The sequence below is a fragment of the Pongo abelii genome, chromosome 23 (genome assembly GCF_028885655.2).
Source record: "Pongo abelii isolate AG06213 chromosome 23, NHGRI_mPonAbe1-v2.0_pri, whole genome shotgun sequence".
Classification (NCBI taxonomy): domain Eukaryota; kingdom Metazoa; phylum Chordata; class Mammalia; order Primates; family Hominidae; genus Pongo; species Pongo abelii.
Window position 1 is genome coordinate 25,876,314 of NC_085929.1, and position 13,319 is coordinate 25,889,632.

General features: G+C 49.8%; 1 pseudogene; it reads right to left on the bottom strand.

Moving 5' to 3' along the window:
* Nucleotides 1-4,409: 4,409 nt before the first annotated feature.
* LOC129052793 (uncharacterized) lies at nucleotides 4,410-8,679 on the bottom strand (annotated as a pseudogene).
* Nucleotides 8,680-13,319: the final 4,640 nt, after the last annotated feature.

Sequence of the window (13,319 nt, forward strand, 5' to 3'; positions counted from 1 at the left end):
TTTTCCAGTGGGAAACAGCTGTGACAAGTCACGGTCTCCCACACAGCCTTGTTTGGATGCTGGACGCATGAGTCCTGAAAATGGCACCTAGATGGACACCGACTGCAATGGGCACTGGCCATGGTCCTTCAGATCAGGATACCACGAGAGTGGGGGCTGGAGCATCTCAATAAAACACGGGGAACTCAGAGGAATAACCTGGGGCATTTGGGCCACAGAGAAGGGGCACTGCCCTAGGTTCAGTCACCACACGAGGAAATACAGGGACCATCACCACTCAATAGATGTCTCCCTCTGACTGTACTTCCATTCAAGTCATTTTTCCCCAAGTCACACTCCAGCCCAGAAAACACCAGGACCAACTGGACCTGCCAGCCCCAAATTTATTGCTGACCCACCTTCTGTAGGGCCTGCGTGGAGATCTGGAAGGAAAGAGGCCTCAGAGTCTCAGATCCGGGTGTACTGGGCCAGACCTGTTCGTGGCTTTGTCCACAGTCCTCCTGGGGCCAGAGGAAGAAGGTGACACAGATGGCAAGGGGTTTGTGTCTCACTTCCCCATCTGCCTGTGTCACTGTGAGATTGTTGTCATCCCCAGAGTAACAGTAATAGTCAGCCTCATCCTCAACCTGGGCCCCGCTGATGGTCAAGGTGACTGTGGTCCCTGAGCTGGAGCTGGAGAATCGCTCAGGGATCCCTGAGGGCCGCTCACTGTCTTTATAAATCACCAGCACAGGGGCCTGGCCTGGCTTCTGCTGGAACCATCGAGCATATTTTTTTGCCAGTACATCTCCAGAGCAGGTGATCCTGGCTGTCTGTCCCAGAGACACTGACACTGAGGATGGCTGTGTCAGCTCATAGGAGGCCTCAGAGACTGCAAGAAAAGACAGGAGAGGGGGCTTAAAGACAAAGGACCCATTGCCAGGAATCCCCCCCAGAGGCAGTGGCAGGGCTTTGCTCAGGATTCAGGTCAGGCTCAACTTGGGGTCTGTGGAGACTGAGCCTAGGGGCAGCACCTGTGCAGAGAGCGAGGAGCGGGAGAAGAAGAGGGATCCAGGCCATGGTTAGACATTCAGAGCTCTGCCTCCTGAGCCTACAGCACAGCTGGGCTCCCCAGGCCTCTCTTATTCCCTCTCCAGCTTTTGGGGGCAGTCAGTGTTTGGTGTTTATGCAAATTTACATCCTCTGAGACTCCTCTTGGAGAGATGTCACTCAAACCAGCTGTGAGGGCAGCACAGGAAACAGGAGGAAGAAGCAGGGTCTCAGATTAGAAAATCAGCTGCAGCCTTCAAGCCCTGTGATCACAGTCACCTTCCTGGGAATTGACCTCATGACCACTGTCCCAAACCTCGCTGACCTGGGGTCTGTCCCGGGCCAGGCTCAGCAGAGCTGTGGACCTTCCAGGAGGTTGGCCATGGGGCTGAGCTGGGCCCTGATGAGAGTTCATCGATGACACCTGACTCAGCAGCAGGTGGACCAGGGACCTATCATCTTCCTCCTCCTGGTCCCTCAGACTCAGTCCCCTCTTGTTCATTTCATCTAAATGCTGTGCTGTGTCATTAGGACACTTGCTAATTATTCAGTGGGAATAGTTGGGTCATTTAAGCAACCACACACCCCTGTGGAGTCAACAGGGCATCTGGTCTCATTTCGGTCATGGTGCTGCTCCTGCTACGTCACCCCTCATTGCCACAAGAGATTAGCAATTGGCACCATCAGCTCATCTGTTATTTATGTATGCTTTTCTCATCAATGTTTAATGTAAACTTGCAAAAAGCAGGAGAAAACCACACTGGACTGAAAATCTAACTTTAGGCCCCATGGTCTCTGAAGGGGTCCCAGGGTCATGGTCTGTGCACAGCATGTGAGCTCCAGAGGGGGGTTGGTCCCTGGTTACTCCAGCCAGGTCCCTGGTCACTCCAGTCAGATCCCTGGTCAGTGTCCTGTCACTGAGTGTGGACAGCCCCATGGTCAGAGCTGAGGCAGGTGAGAAGCCCTGTCCCTCTGAAGAGTGTCTCCTTAAGGAAGCTGGGGATGCCCCATGAAGGGATCAGGATCCCAAATGCTTCACCCCATCCACCCAAGACTCACCTGAGCACAGGAGCTGCCCCCTGAGTCAGAGTCCGCCTGGAGCTGGAAGGAAAGGCAGAGGGAGGAGGGGTCGGGTATATCTGGAAGTGCCCAGGATAGAGGGCTCAGCTCCCCAGGACGCTGCTGGACAGGAAGGGACAAGGCCCTGAGAGTGGCAGGAGGCTCAGGCTGCCATCCTGGGTGAAGAACCCGGGCTGTGGGAGCCCCGTCACCTCAACTGTGCCACCTCCTAGAGCACCTCAACCTTGGGACGCCTCCCGGGGAATCCCCTTCCTGAGGAAGGCACCCAAGCTGACACCTGGGCCCAGCCTCCTCCAGCTGCATTTCCCAGGTGAGGCCTTCACAGTGCCGGGCTTCTGTCAGTGTCCTGGGATGACACTGTATGAGTCTGACCCTCAGATCGTGGTCACTGCAGCCTGAGGGGATAGGATGAACTGCACTCACTTTCAGTCTGAAGACTGATTCTTGGACACCTGTTGAACCCCAGGCTGGCCTTCCTCTTTTCCCCAGCTGGGCAGCCCCCAGCCTTAATCCTGACTGCTCCTGGCTGCAGCTCTGCTGCCCCCAACTGGTGGAGGAGACTCAGGCCAGGAGCTTTTTTCTTCCACGTGCCCCCAAGGCACCTGTCACCTCAGAAGTTGAGGACCAGAGATTCCAGCCCCATTCTTTGCAGGGTGACCCAATCTGCCCTGCCCAGCCCAGCACAGAGAGGTCACACACGCAGTGCAGGAAGGTGGGGCTATAGAAGTGTCTCATGGTTGAAATGCCCTCCTCTAGTGGTTTTGTTCAGTCTGGACCAATCAGAGTGAGTCAACTGAAGCTCTTCTGCAAAGCTTTCAAAGTCCAGCGTGTGCCGTCCCATAGGCTTTCTATGTACTTAGGCATCAAACTGGTGCACCTCCCACCCAATATGAGCAGCCGTGATTCACTGCGATTTCCTGATGTTCCAGGCACTGCAGCCTAGTTGTGAGCTAACATCACTGTCGTCGGTACCATGAAAACATGAAATTATGTTTATCTTTATTTCATTCGACACTTCTCAGAGTTTGTGCCGAGAGGATTTCTACACTAGCCTAGTCTGTCTTCCTGATGAAACTGGGACTCTCCTGCTTATTCTCAGCTGGGGACCGCCGTTCCCACCATACAGAAAGCAAGCTCTTTTGAGCCCCTTTCTTGGAATCCCTGCAGAGGAAAGACAAGAAGTTCCATGTCTGAAACCCATTGAAGCCCATTAAATGACACCCCCTCAGCAGGCTTTAATTCACATGACTTTCACTGTTTCTCTATCTTTTAATTTTGAATGAAGAAAAGAGCTGCTCAGTTCAGTATAAGCCTCCACACTTTACAGCAGGTAACACTGATGCCAAAACAGACTAAGTGGCTCAGGAGAACAGAGAGCAGTGGGGGCAAGTCCAGGAGCTGACCCAGGTGTCCTGAGTTCTGAACCGGGGCCCTTTGGGGCAGAGCTTAACGAGGGTGGGGAGGGAGAGGGCATGAGGGCCAGGCAGGCAGCAGGGCTGTGTCCCATGGACACACTGCCATCCCCCATCATGGCCTGGCCATGCTGAGAAGCCCACTTCAGCCTGCAGAAGGTGGGGGCTGTACCCCAGGCTACAGCTGGTGAATCTGTGGGGATTGGGGGCTGCTTTGGATGCAGGGCCTGGCCTGGCTCCTGCTGGTTCTCTCTGCACTGTTGCCTGCTCCACTGTCTCCTGAGCAGGTGGGGGACAGGTGTCTTATGGCCACCTCTACTGGGGGTAGCTGAGTCTAAGAGACCACAGAAGCTGCATGTTGAGGAGATTTTAGGGCTCATTCTCAGGGTCCCATCTCCTGAAGCATCATTTGGGCTGAGCTCAGGATCAGAACTAGGCTTAGGGTCCTGTGGGGGCTTAGCCTGGGGCAGCATCTGTGCAAAGAGTGAGGAGAGGTAGCACGTGAGGGGCCCAGGCCATGCAGAGACATCCCAGAGTTTTGTCTCTGAAACCCATAGCTGAGCCTGGTTTCCTCAGACATTCCACATACTCTTAAAAGTCCCCATGGAAATGCTCCCTCCATCGCGCTGGACTGCAGAGAACTTGGCAGGCTTCAGTGTGGGCTTCATGGGTTTGGTTCATGTGGAATTATTCTCTTCTCATATCTCATATGGGAGTGATTGTCACTGCTTATTTGAACAATCTTGAAGGAATGACAGGAATCCCAACAACCCTGACGTCAGGACACAAGGCAGGAATCTCAGGAGGGTTTTGGTCTTACTTCCTCGTCACTTGGGATGTGTGGGACAGCAATAGTGATCAGTGTCACTGCTGGGATCCCAGGGAGTCTCAAAGAAGCTCACTGGCCAGACTTGGAGCCTGAGAATCAATCTTATGTCCACTGTGGAAATTGTTGCTGCTTGTATATGAGCTGCAGTAATAATCAGCCTCGTCCTCAGCCTGGAGCCCAGAGATGGTCATGGAGGCCGTGTTGCCAGAGTTGGGAGCCAGAGAAGCGATCAGAGACCCCTGAGAGCCAATAACTGACATCATAAATCATGTGCCTGGGTGCTTCTGGCACCAGGAGACACAGTTATAACGCCCAACGTCACTGCTGGTTCCAGTGCAGGAGATGGTGACCGACTGTCCAAGAGACTCAGACACTGAGGGAGGCTGAGTCAGGGCAGACTGAGCCCGAGACCCTGAAAAAAGGAAAAAACACACTCTAGTGAGTCCGTGCTGGGCCCAGGTGAGCCTGAGGAGCAGGAGACCAAGAGTCAGCCCAGAGGTCCCCGTGGCCCCTTCCCTGGAGGTGTCACCTGTGTCCTGAGTGAGGAGGATGAGGAGGAGCAGAGACCAGGCCATGGTGGAGACGTCCCGAGAGCGCTGCCTCCTGAGACCCCAGCACTGGGCCTGAGCGGAGCCCTGTCTTATCCCCTCTGCCTCAGAGGAGGGCGGGGCCTCCATGAAAATCTGCGTCCTGGCTCCTCGCCTCATCCCACCCTCACCTGGGCCTGGGCTCAGAGACTTCTTCCCTGGACAGTGGGGCTCAGCTGAGGAGATGAAAGTCCTTGTTTGTCTATTCTGATGGCAGGGACTTGATCTCTTTGTACCTGATTTGCTCAGGAAAGAAAGATCTGCTGAAGTCCCTCACCTGAGTGAGCTCCTGGCCCTCAGTGTCTCTGCTGTGTGGCGCCTGTGTCTCTATAACCCTCCAGGCCTGGGCACACCCCACAGGTACCTCTGCCTGGCACCTACCTTTAGGCTCGCTCTAGTATCAGGAAATGAGGCTGCTCACGCCGTGGAAACCCCTGCTGTGTGTCGTTGATCCTTGGTCTCCCCAGCTGCAGCCTTGTCCCATCCCCATCCTCACCCTTGGTGCTGAGGCATCTGCAGCATCGAATCCCTGGAGCACATCAGCCACCCCAGGCGATGCACCCACATCCACACAGGGCACATGTTGGAGGGAGCCCTGTGGAGGGAACACAGAGCACTGACCGGAGCCACTCCGCACACAGGTGATCCATGGAGACGTGAGTCAGCAGGCGGAAGGGAAAGTTTGCTAACGCATTTCTGAGTGATATTAATTGTGAATGACTTTTTGAAAGATTTAAGTCCATTTTACTTTGATTTATTTGTTGAGTCACAGAGGTGCATACTTCCTTCTTTCTTGATTTTCCCCATCTCAGCACATCCATGGGGCACCATAAAGCTGATCTGTCTCAACCCTGCAACACTAAAGACACATACACATTCTATAAGTTCGTTTTTGTTTTTTTTCTCAAAAAGCTTTTATCTTTTTTCACCTTTTCCCATTGCCTATTACAAAACTCTTTTAATGTTCCATATTAAAATAAATATTAACGGATTTGGGTTCCCTTTAAGTATTATAACATACACTATCCTGTCTTCCCACCTAGATTCATCTCTGAAACCACGACAAGTGCGTGGAGCAGCTATTTGAGCACCAGGAAAGGAAATTGTACGCAGTGGTTTGGGATGGCCCCAGCAGATGAAATACAGCAGTCAGTGTGGGACTCCTATTTTTTTTCAGTGTCCCCTGGCAGAATTCCAGACAGCCCCAAATCTGAAGGGGCACAACTTGAAAACCGAAAGAAGTCCAGAAATCCCTCTTGTTCAGGACTGAGGGTAGGAAAGGAAACTTCTTTGGCTCAAAGTGAAGGCTCAGTCCCCTACTCCACACCCCTGTTCTCATCTCTCTTGCACCAGTGCCTCTCCCTGGGTTCACACTGATATCCTATGGATGGAGATGATATTTCCTGCACCAGGTCACTCCACAGCCCCTGTTAACTTGAAGAGGTGTAGACCAGCACTGTTAAATCACAGTATGATGTGAGCCTCATGGGAATCCCACTGTCTAGTCACCACGTTAGACGTATAAAGAGAAGAAGGTAAATGACTTCAAATAATATATTTTATTTACCTAGCATATCAAAAATAGTGCCATTTTCATATGTAGTCTAATTGTCATTCAATATTTTAGATACTTTTTCACGGCTATTAGTACTATTTTTTGAAGAATCTTTATGTAGAGATTATGTGGCTGATGGAGATGTGGATGGGTTTCCGTTCACAGGATGAGATGTAGTGGCTTTTTAAGTGACAACTTTAATAGGCTGAAGAAGGGGTGAAAACAATGATTTTTTTGCACAGGATGTAGAGAGTGGAAGTGGGCAGCAGTGTCCATCCTGCAGCTCACCCTCTGGGTGCATCTGTGGTCCCTGCATGGGGCGTGGCTGCTCCTGCTGCCCCTGAATTCCTGCAGAAGGATCTGACTCTAACTCTCCCTCAGAACCCAGAGCACCTGGCATGTCAGGCTCCCTTTTCATTTTACACAAATGAAAAAAAAAAAAAACACTCGGGTCTTGCTGGGCATTTGCAGACTTGCAGTGGTAATTTAAGAGTAAACTGGTGCTTTCTATTGTACAGTGGCGTCTTCAGCTCCCTCATGGCCCGTGTTGGCGATGGCTGGTGATCTTAGTTTGGGTTCCCTGGAAGCAGACCCTGAGACGGAGAATATCATACACAGATGATTAAGAAAGTGATGGCGGCAACACCAGGCAGAAGGAGGTCCTGACACATATCGAGGCCTCAGTCAGCCCTACAAGGAACTATGGATCTTGGAGGATTTTCAGATCCTGTTACATTGAGGAAGAGTCTTGAGACCTTGGCCACAGGCAGTCATGAAACCAAACCTCCCTGAGAAAAGACATAAACCTGGGGGAGGCAGATTTCTGCACCGAACAGCTCTGAGCTGCCAGAAGCTCCCAGGAGTGCTGTGTGGGTGAGCTCATAAGAGGGGATCTGGGAGGATCCTACAGTGTCCACTCCACTAGTTTTTCTGTAGAGAATGACAGGAGCCTCAGCTGCGCAGTTCTGGGGACTGATCCAGGACATTTCGGCCAAGGACTGACCTATCACCACCTATGGAAATCCAGAGACAACTGAGGATATTGACCTTGGTCTGCTTGGAAGATCTCATTTCCCTGAATCACAGTGGAGTCCACAAAACCCCAATACATCCTGGTCACCTCAGCCCTAAATCCACTCTGGATGCCCCCTCTGCACAGCCCGCCTGGAGGGCTGAAGGAAGTAAAGACTGGGGCTGTCCATCCTGGCTAACACAGTGAAACCCCGTCTCTACTAAAAATACAAAAAATTAGCCGGGTGTGGTGGTGGGCGCCTGTAGTCCCAGCTACTCGGGAGGCTGAGGCAGGAGAATGGCCTGAACCCGGGAGGCGGAGGTTGCAGTGAGCCGAGATTGTGCCACTGCACTCCAGCCTGGGCGACAGAGCGAGACTCCGTCTCAAAAAAAAAAAAAAAAAAAAAAAGACTGGGGGTCTCAGATCCAGGTGAACTGGGTCATGCATGCTCATGGCTTTGTCCACAGTGTTCCCGGGCTGGAGGACGACAGCAGCACAGATGGGGAAGGGGTCTGTGTCTCACTTCCTTGTCTGCCTGTGTCACTGTGTGCAGTGCCACTGCCCCACACCTGAGAGTAAAGCCTCGTCCCCAGCCTGGGCTCCACTGATGGTCAGGGTGACCATGTTCCCCGAGTTGGAGCTGGAGAATCACTCAGATCCCTGAAGGCCACCTGCTATCCCCATAGATGACCTGCACAGGGGCCTGGCCTGGTTTCTGCTGGTACCATTAAGCATGTTTACTTCCAGTATTGTTTCCCCTGCAGGTGATCATGGCTGTCTGTCCTGGGGCCACTGACACTGAGGGTGGCTGTGTCAGCACATATGAGGCCGCGGAGCCTGCAAGGAGAGCAAAGAGGAGCGAAAAGGCTTGAAACTCTGGGGATTAACTAAAGAATATCTTGCCAGTTGCCTGAACTGACTTGAGCCTCAGGAATAAAAGTGCCCTTATGGCACCATGAGCACAGGAGCACAGTGTGGGGGGATTTCTGCCCCACCAGCCCCCTGCCCTGCAGCAGGATCATGAGCATCCTGCCCACCACAGGTAGGGCCCTACTGAGCTCAGAGTCAGGGCCAGGCTGGACCTGCAGACCTGGGGCTGGGCAAGTGGGTGACACCCTGGGGGCAGCACCTGTGCAGTGAGCGAGGAGGCCAAGGAGGAGAGGGGTCCAGGCCATGGCTGAGGCACCCCCGATGCTGCTTCCCAAGACTCAGGCTGAGCAGGTTCCTCCCAGGCCTCTCATCCCCATGATGCATCAGCAGAGTCAGGGGCTGCTGCTGGAGTAGCTCTGTGGTTTTCAGAGAAGGGCTCAGCCCCAAAGGGCCCAGGAAGGAGAGGAGTGGTCCCAGCAGACCCACCCTCAGCAAACGGGATTCTTCTTCCTCTCCTGGTTCTATTCTGGGCCGACGTCTTCACCCCAAATTGTGTCTCAAACTGGCTTTACTCCTGGGCTGTCCTGGCCCTACAGAGCTCAGAGGTAAGTCTGTCTGCATTTTTGGGCTCCATTCTACAGGTGCCAAAACCAGGCTTTGAGAAGTTCTGGGTCTTGCTCTTGAGCACAGCTCCTGAGCTGCAGAGCTTGAATAAAATTCCTCCCTTGCTAAGTGAACATGGAGGTTTTTAATATCCATGAAGCTTATATAAGTTTTTGCCCTTGGTGGAGCTTCAGGGGAAGGCCCTAGGAGCTGTGCCTCAGTATCCCTACTATGCTCTTAGGGCCAGGTAGAAATCTGCTGCTCTGAAAGTGTTTGAGCATATCCAGAGTTTTAGCATAATTGGGTGGGCTGGGATGCAATGTAGTATAATACTTGAACTTGTTGCAGTGAAATAAGCAAATTCTAAAAGAGCCAGATGTAAGAGACACGGAGCAAACATCAATGTCAATGATGATACTCTAGAAAAAGAAGGACATTTTTCCCCCCAGTGGTAGGTTATCGTCACTGACCCTCCCGGCATGTCAGCATCTCCCTGACACGCAGGTCCAGCCCAGCTCCAGGCAGCTTTGCCACGTGACTCTCTGTTGACCACTGCTGGTTGCTCTTCACTGACTGCTGGAGGCTCAGACACCACCTTGGTCTAGGTGTAGATTCAAAAATTACTCCTCAGGTCTAGGAATTCTTGATCCCTGAACTGCTGGCCCAAAGGGAGGAATTATTCTTCTCTGTGTGGCCTGTCTGCCTTACGACCAAGCAGGAGGTGCTCAGTTCCCAAGAAAATGCAAACATGCTTCACTGGGGGGAAATGTGCAGGAGCCACCTGAGGCATCTCTGCACATTTCATTCAGAAATGTCTTGACATTTTCAATGTACAAGAAGTTCATCTTCTTGGGTAAATTTATTTTTATTCTTTTTGGTGGTCTTGTAAATAGAGTTACTTTTAAAATGTCCTTTTCAGATGTTCATTGCTGGTGCATATAAAATATGAATGAGTTGCTGGGCGCGGTGGCTGTGCCTGTAATCCCAGCACTTTGGGAGGCTGAGGCGGGTGGATCATGACGTCAGGAGTTCGAGACCATCCTGGCTAACACGGTGAAACCCCGTCTCTACTAAAAAATACAAAAAATTAGCTGGGCATGGTGGCGGGCACCTGTAGTTCCAGCTATTTGGGAGGCTGAGGCAGGAGAATGGTGTGAACCCAGGAGGTGGAGCTTGCAGTGAGCCAAAATTGAGCCACTGCACTCCAGCCTGGGCGACAGAGCAAGACTCCGTCCCCCCGCCCCCAAAAAAAATGAGTTTTGCATGGTGATCTTGCATCTTGCAACTTTGCTGAACTCACTTAAATAAGGTTAGGCTTTAGGTTAGGCATCCGGAGATCTCACAGGGATAGCTTTTGGTCTTCCATTATTGTGAAGTTTGTTGTGGGATTTTTACAAATGCCTTTTATCACACAGAGGTTGTTTCCTTCTACTTCTAGTTTTCTGGGTGCTTTTTTTTTCATTTAGAGCAGGTGTTGGATTTTGTTGTTCTATGTTATTTGGAATATGTATTTTCCCTCTTGAGCTATTAATGTTGTATATTGCATTGATTCATTTTCTTATATTGAACCCTCCTTGCATTCCTGATATTAATCTCACTTAGTTATATGACATAATCTTTTGAATATGCTGTTGGATTCATGTTGCTGGCACACATTTTGAGGATGTTTGCATCTATATTCATGAGGTATATTGGTCTTTAGTTGTCACATCTTGTAGGGCCTTTAACTGACTTTGGTCAGGGTCATGTTGGGCTCATCAGGAATAGTTTCTTCCTCTTCTAGTTTTTGAGAGTTTGATAAGAATTGATGCTAATTCTTTAAATGGTTGATATAAAAACCATGGAGGCTATCTGGTCCTGGACTTTCTTTGGCTGGAAGGTTTTAATGATGGATTCAGTCTCTCTGCTTGTGATAGGTTTCCAAAGAGAAGTTACTAACCAAAAATACCATAATGCTGCCTTTTATACTAACCTATGTTGTTGCCTTTAACAGAATTCATTATTTCACAGTGTGACCTCTAATTTCCATCTACTGTCCTTTCATTTTAAAATGCAGGACTCACTTTACCTTTGCTTGCCACACATAAACATGTTTCCACTCTGCATGATGAATGTTTTTCTGCTGTACACAATGAACACTTTCCTATCTGTGGAATTTTTGCAAAATTTTCATAAGCCCAGGGTTTAAAGGAATCTTCGTCGATAAATGCCAGATCGATCAGAGAGAAGTAAAAATCAAATATAAGGGTTGGAATCTTGAGGATTCTGTCAGTAAACATAATTAAATAACTACTGTAGGTATTTTGGGCAATTGGTGAAATGGGATTATGCAGTGGACAGAAAATTATTGTTAACTTTTTAAGATGGAGTAGACAGAGGAAGAGAGAATGCCCCCTGGATAGGACTCAATGTACCCCATTGTTGCATCCAGGGAGTGGATATGCAGGGTCTCATTACTCAATTCTAATGCTTTTTTGAGGAGAATTATTTCCAAATTAAACCTGCTGCTATAGTTTGAATGTGTCCTCTCCAAAATTCAGATGTTGCCAGTGTGGTAGTATTAAAAGGGATGGCCTTTAAGAGGCAATTAGGGCGTGACAGCTCCTCACTCTTGAAAGGATTAAGGCTCTTAGGAAAGAGGCTTCATGCAGCCTTTAGCTTTCTCCAGCCCTCCTGCCTTTGCCACATGAGAATGCAGTATAAAAGCCCAAACCAGGATCTTGGACTGCCCAGCCTCCACAACTGTGAGAAATAACTGTCTGTTCTTTGTAAATCACTCAATCTCAAATATTCTGTTGTAGCAGCACAAATGGGCTAAGACACTGTACTTTATTTTCAGAATGCAAATTTTTTATGGTGACAAAATATACGTAACATATGCCATTTTAATGATGGTAATGGTAAGTTTTATGGGTCAAATGGACTAGGCCATGAGGTGCCCAGATTGAATATTATTTCTGAGTGTGTCTGTGAGGGTGTTTCCAGATGAGATTTGCATTTGAATGCCTGCACTCAGTTAGCACATTGCCCTCCTCTGTGTGGTTGGCATCATCAAATCCATTGAAGGCCTGGATACAACAAAAGACACCGGCAGGGGGAATTCCTCCTTTGCGTGTGACTGCATGAGTGGGACCTTGATCCTCTCCTTCCCTTGGACTGAGTCTTAGACCAGCGGCTCCCCTGGTTCTCAAGCCTTGGGGCTTGGACTAATCCATAAAACCAGCCCTACTGGGTCTTCAGCTTACAATGGACAGATCAGGGGACTTCTCAGTCTCCATAAAAATGACAGCTGATTTTTATAACAAATGGCACATAAGAGAGGCTAACAACTTATTGGTAGAATAAAGGAATAAAAGCCAAGATAATCTGTAAGAATGTTTTTGTTTATTTGTTTTGAGACGGAGTCTTGCTCTGTTACCCAGGCAGGAGTGCAGTGGCATGATCTCGGCTCACTGCAACCTCCGCCTCCCAGGTTCAAGTGATTCTCCTGTTTCAGCCTCCCGAGTAGCTGGGATTACAAGCACACGCCACCATGCCCTACTAATTTTTGTATTTTTCGTAGAGATGGGGTTTCACCATATTGATCAGGCTGGTCTCAAACTGGAGTTGTAGATTTCTACAACTCCAGTAAGGTCATGGTTCCATCTGCAATGTTGGTGCCAAGTGTAGCATCTGCTACAGCAGAATAACATGGCTGTGGGTGCATAGAATGCAACCCTGATGTGGAAACTGAGATCTCTATTCCTCCCAGAGAGTAGGCTCAGATGCATGTGCCTTCATGTGGGATGGAAACAGTACATGTTCATGTTTTATGCCTTCAGATTTATTAACTCTCCCTTCCCTGTCGTGATATCATCATGGGGTCTTGGACCACCTGGACACCCAGGAGAACATCCCAAGCATCCACCATGTGGTGGTATTTGGATGAGATGTGCATGCAGTGGAAGGTCATTGGAAGATTTGGGGAGACCCATGCATTCAGAGAATAGGAAAGCAAACCTAGGGAGTCATCCTTCATATGAGCAGAAATGTTTGGGGTCTTCTTGTTTAGAACAGCTGAGCACCTCCCACAGAAAAAAAGGACACATTATTACATCCTAACTTCACATCAAGAAGAAGTATATATGGTCATGATGGATTCTGGAAGAAGCATTATTCACACTTGGGATGTTGCTTCAACCCAAATATCAAAAACAAAGAAAAGTTTAATGTCTGTGGGTCCTAGAGCAGGAAGGCTCTGCAGCAGGTCCACACAGTGGTGGGAGTGCCCTGCTGGTTGAGCCCTAGAACCCAGCTGGGTTTACTGCAATGCAGGAATTGATGAAGGGAGAAGAAATCTTGC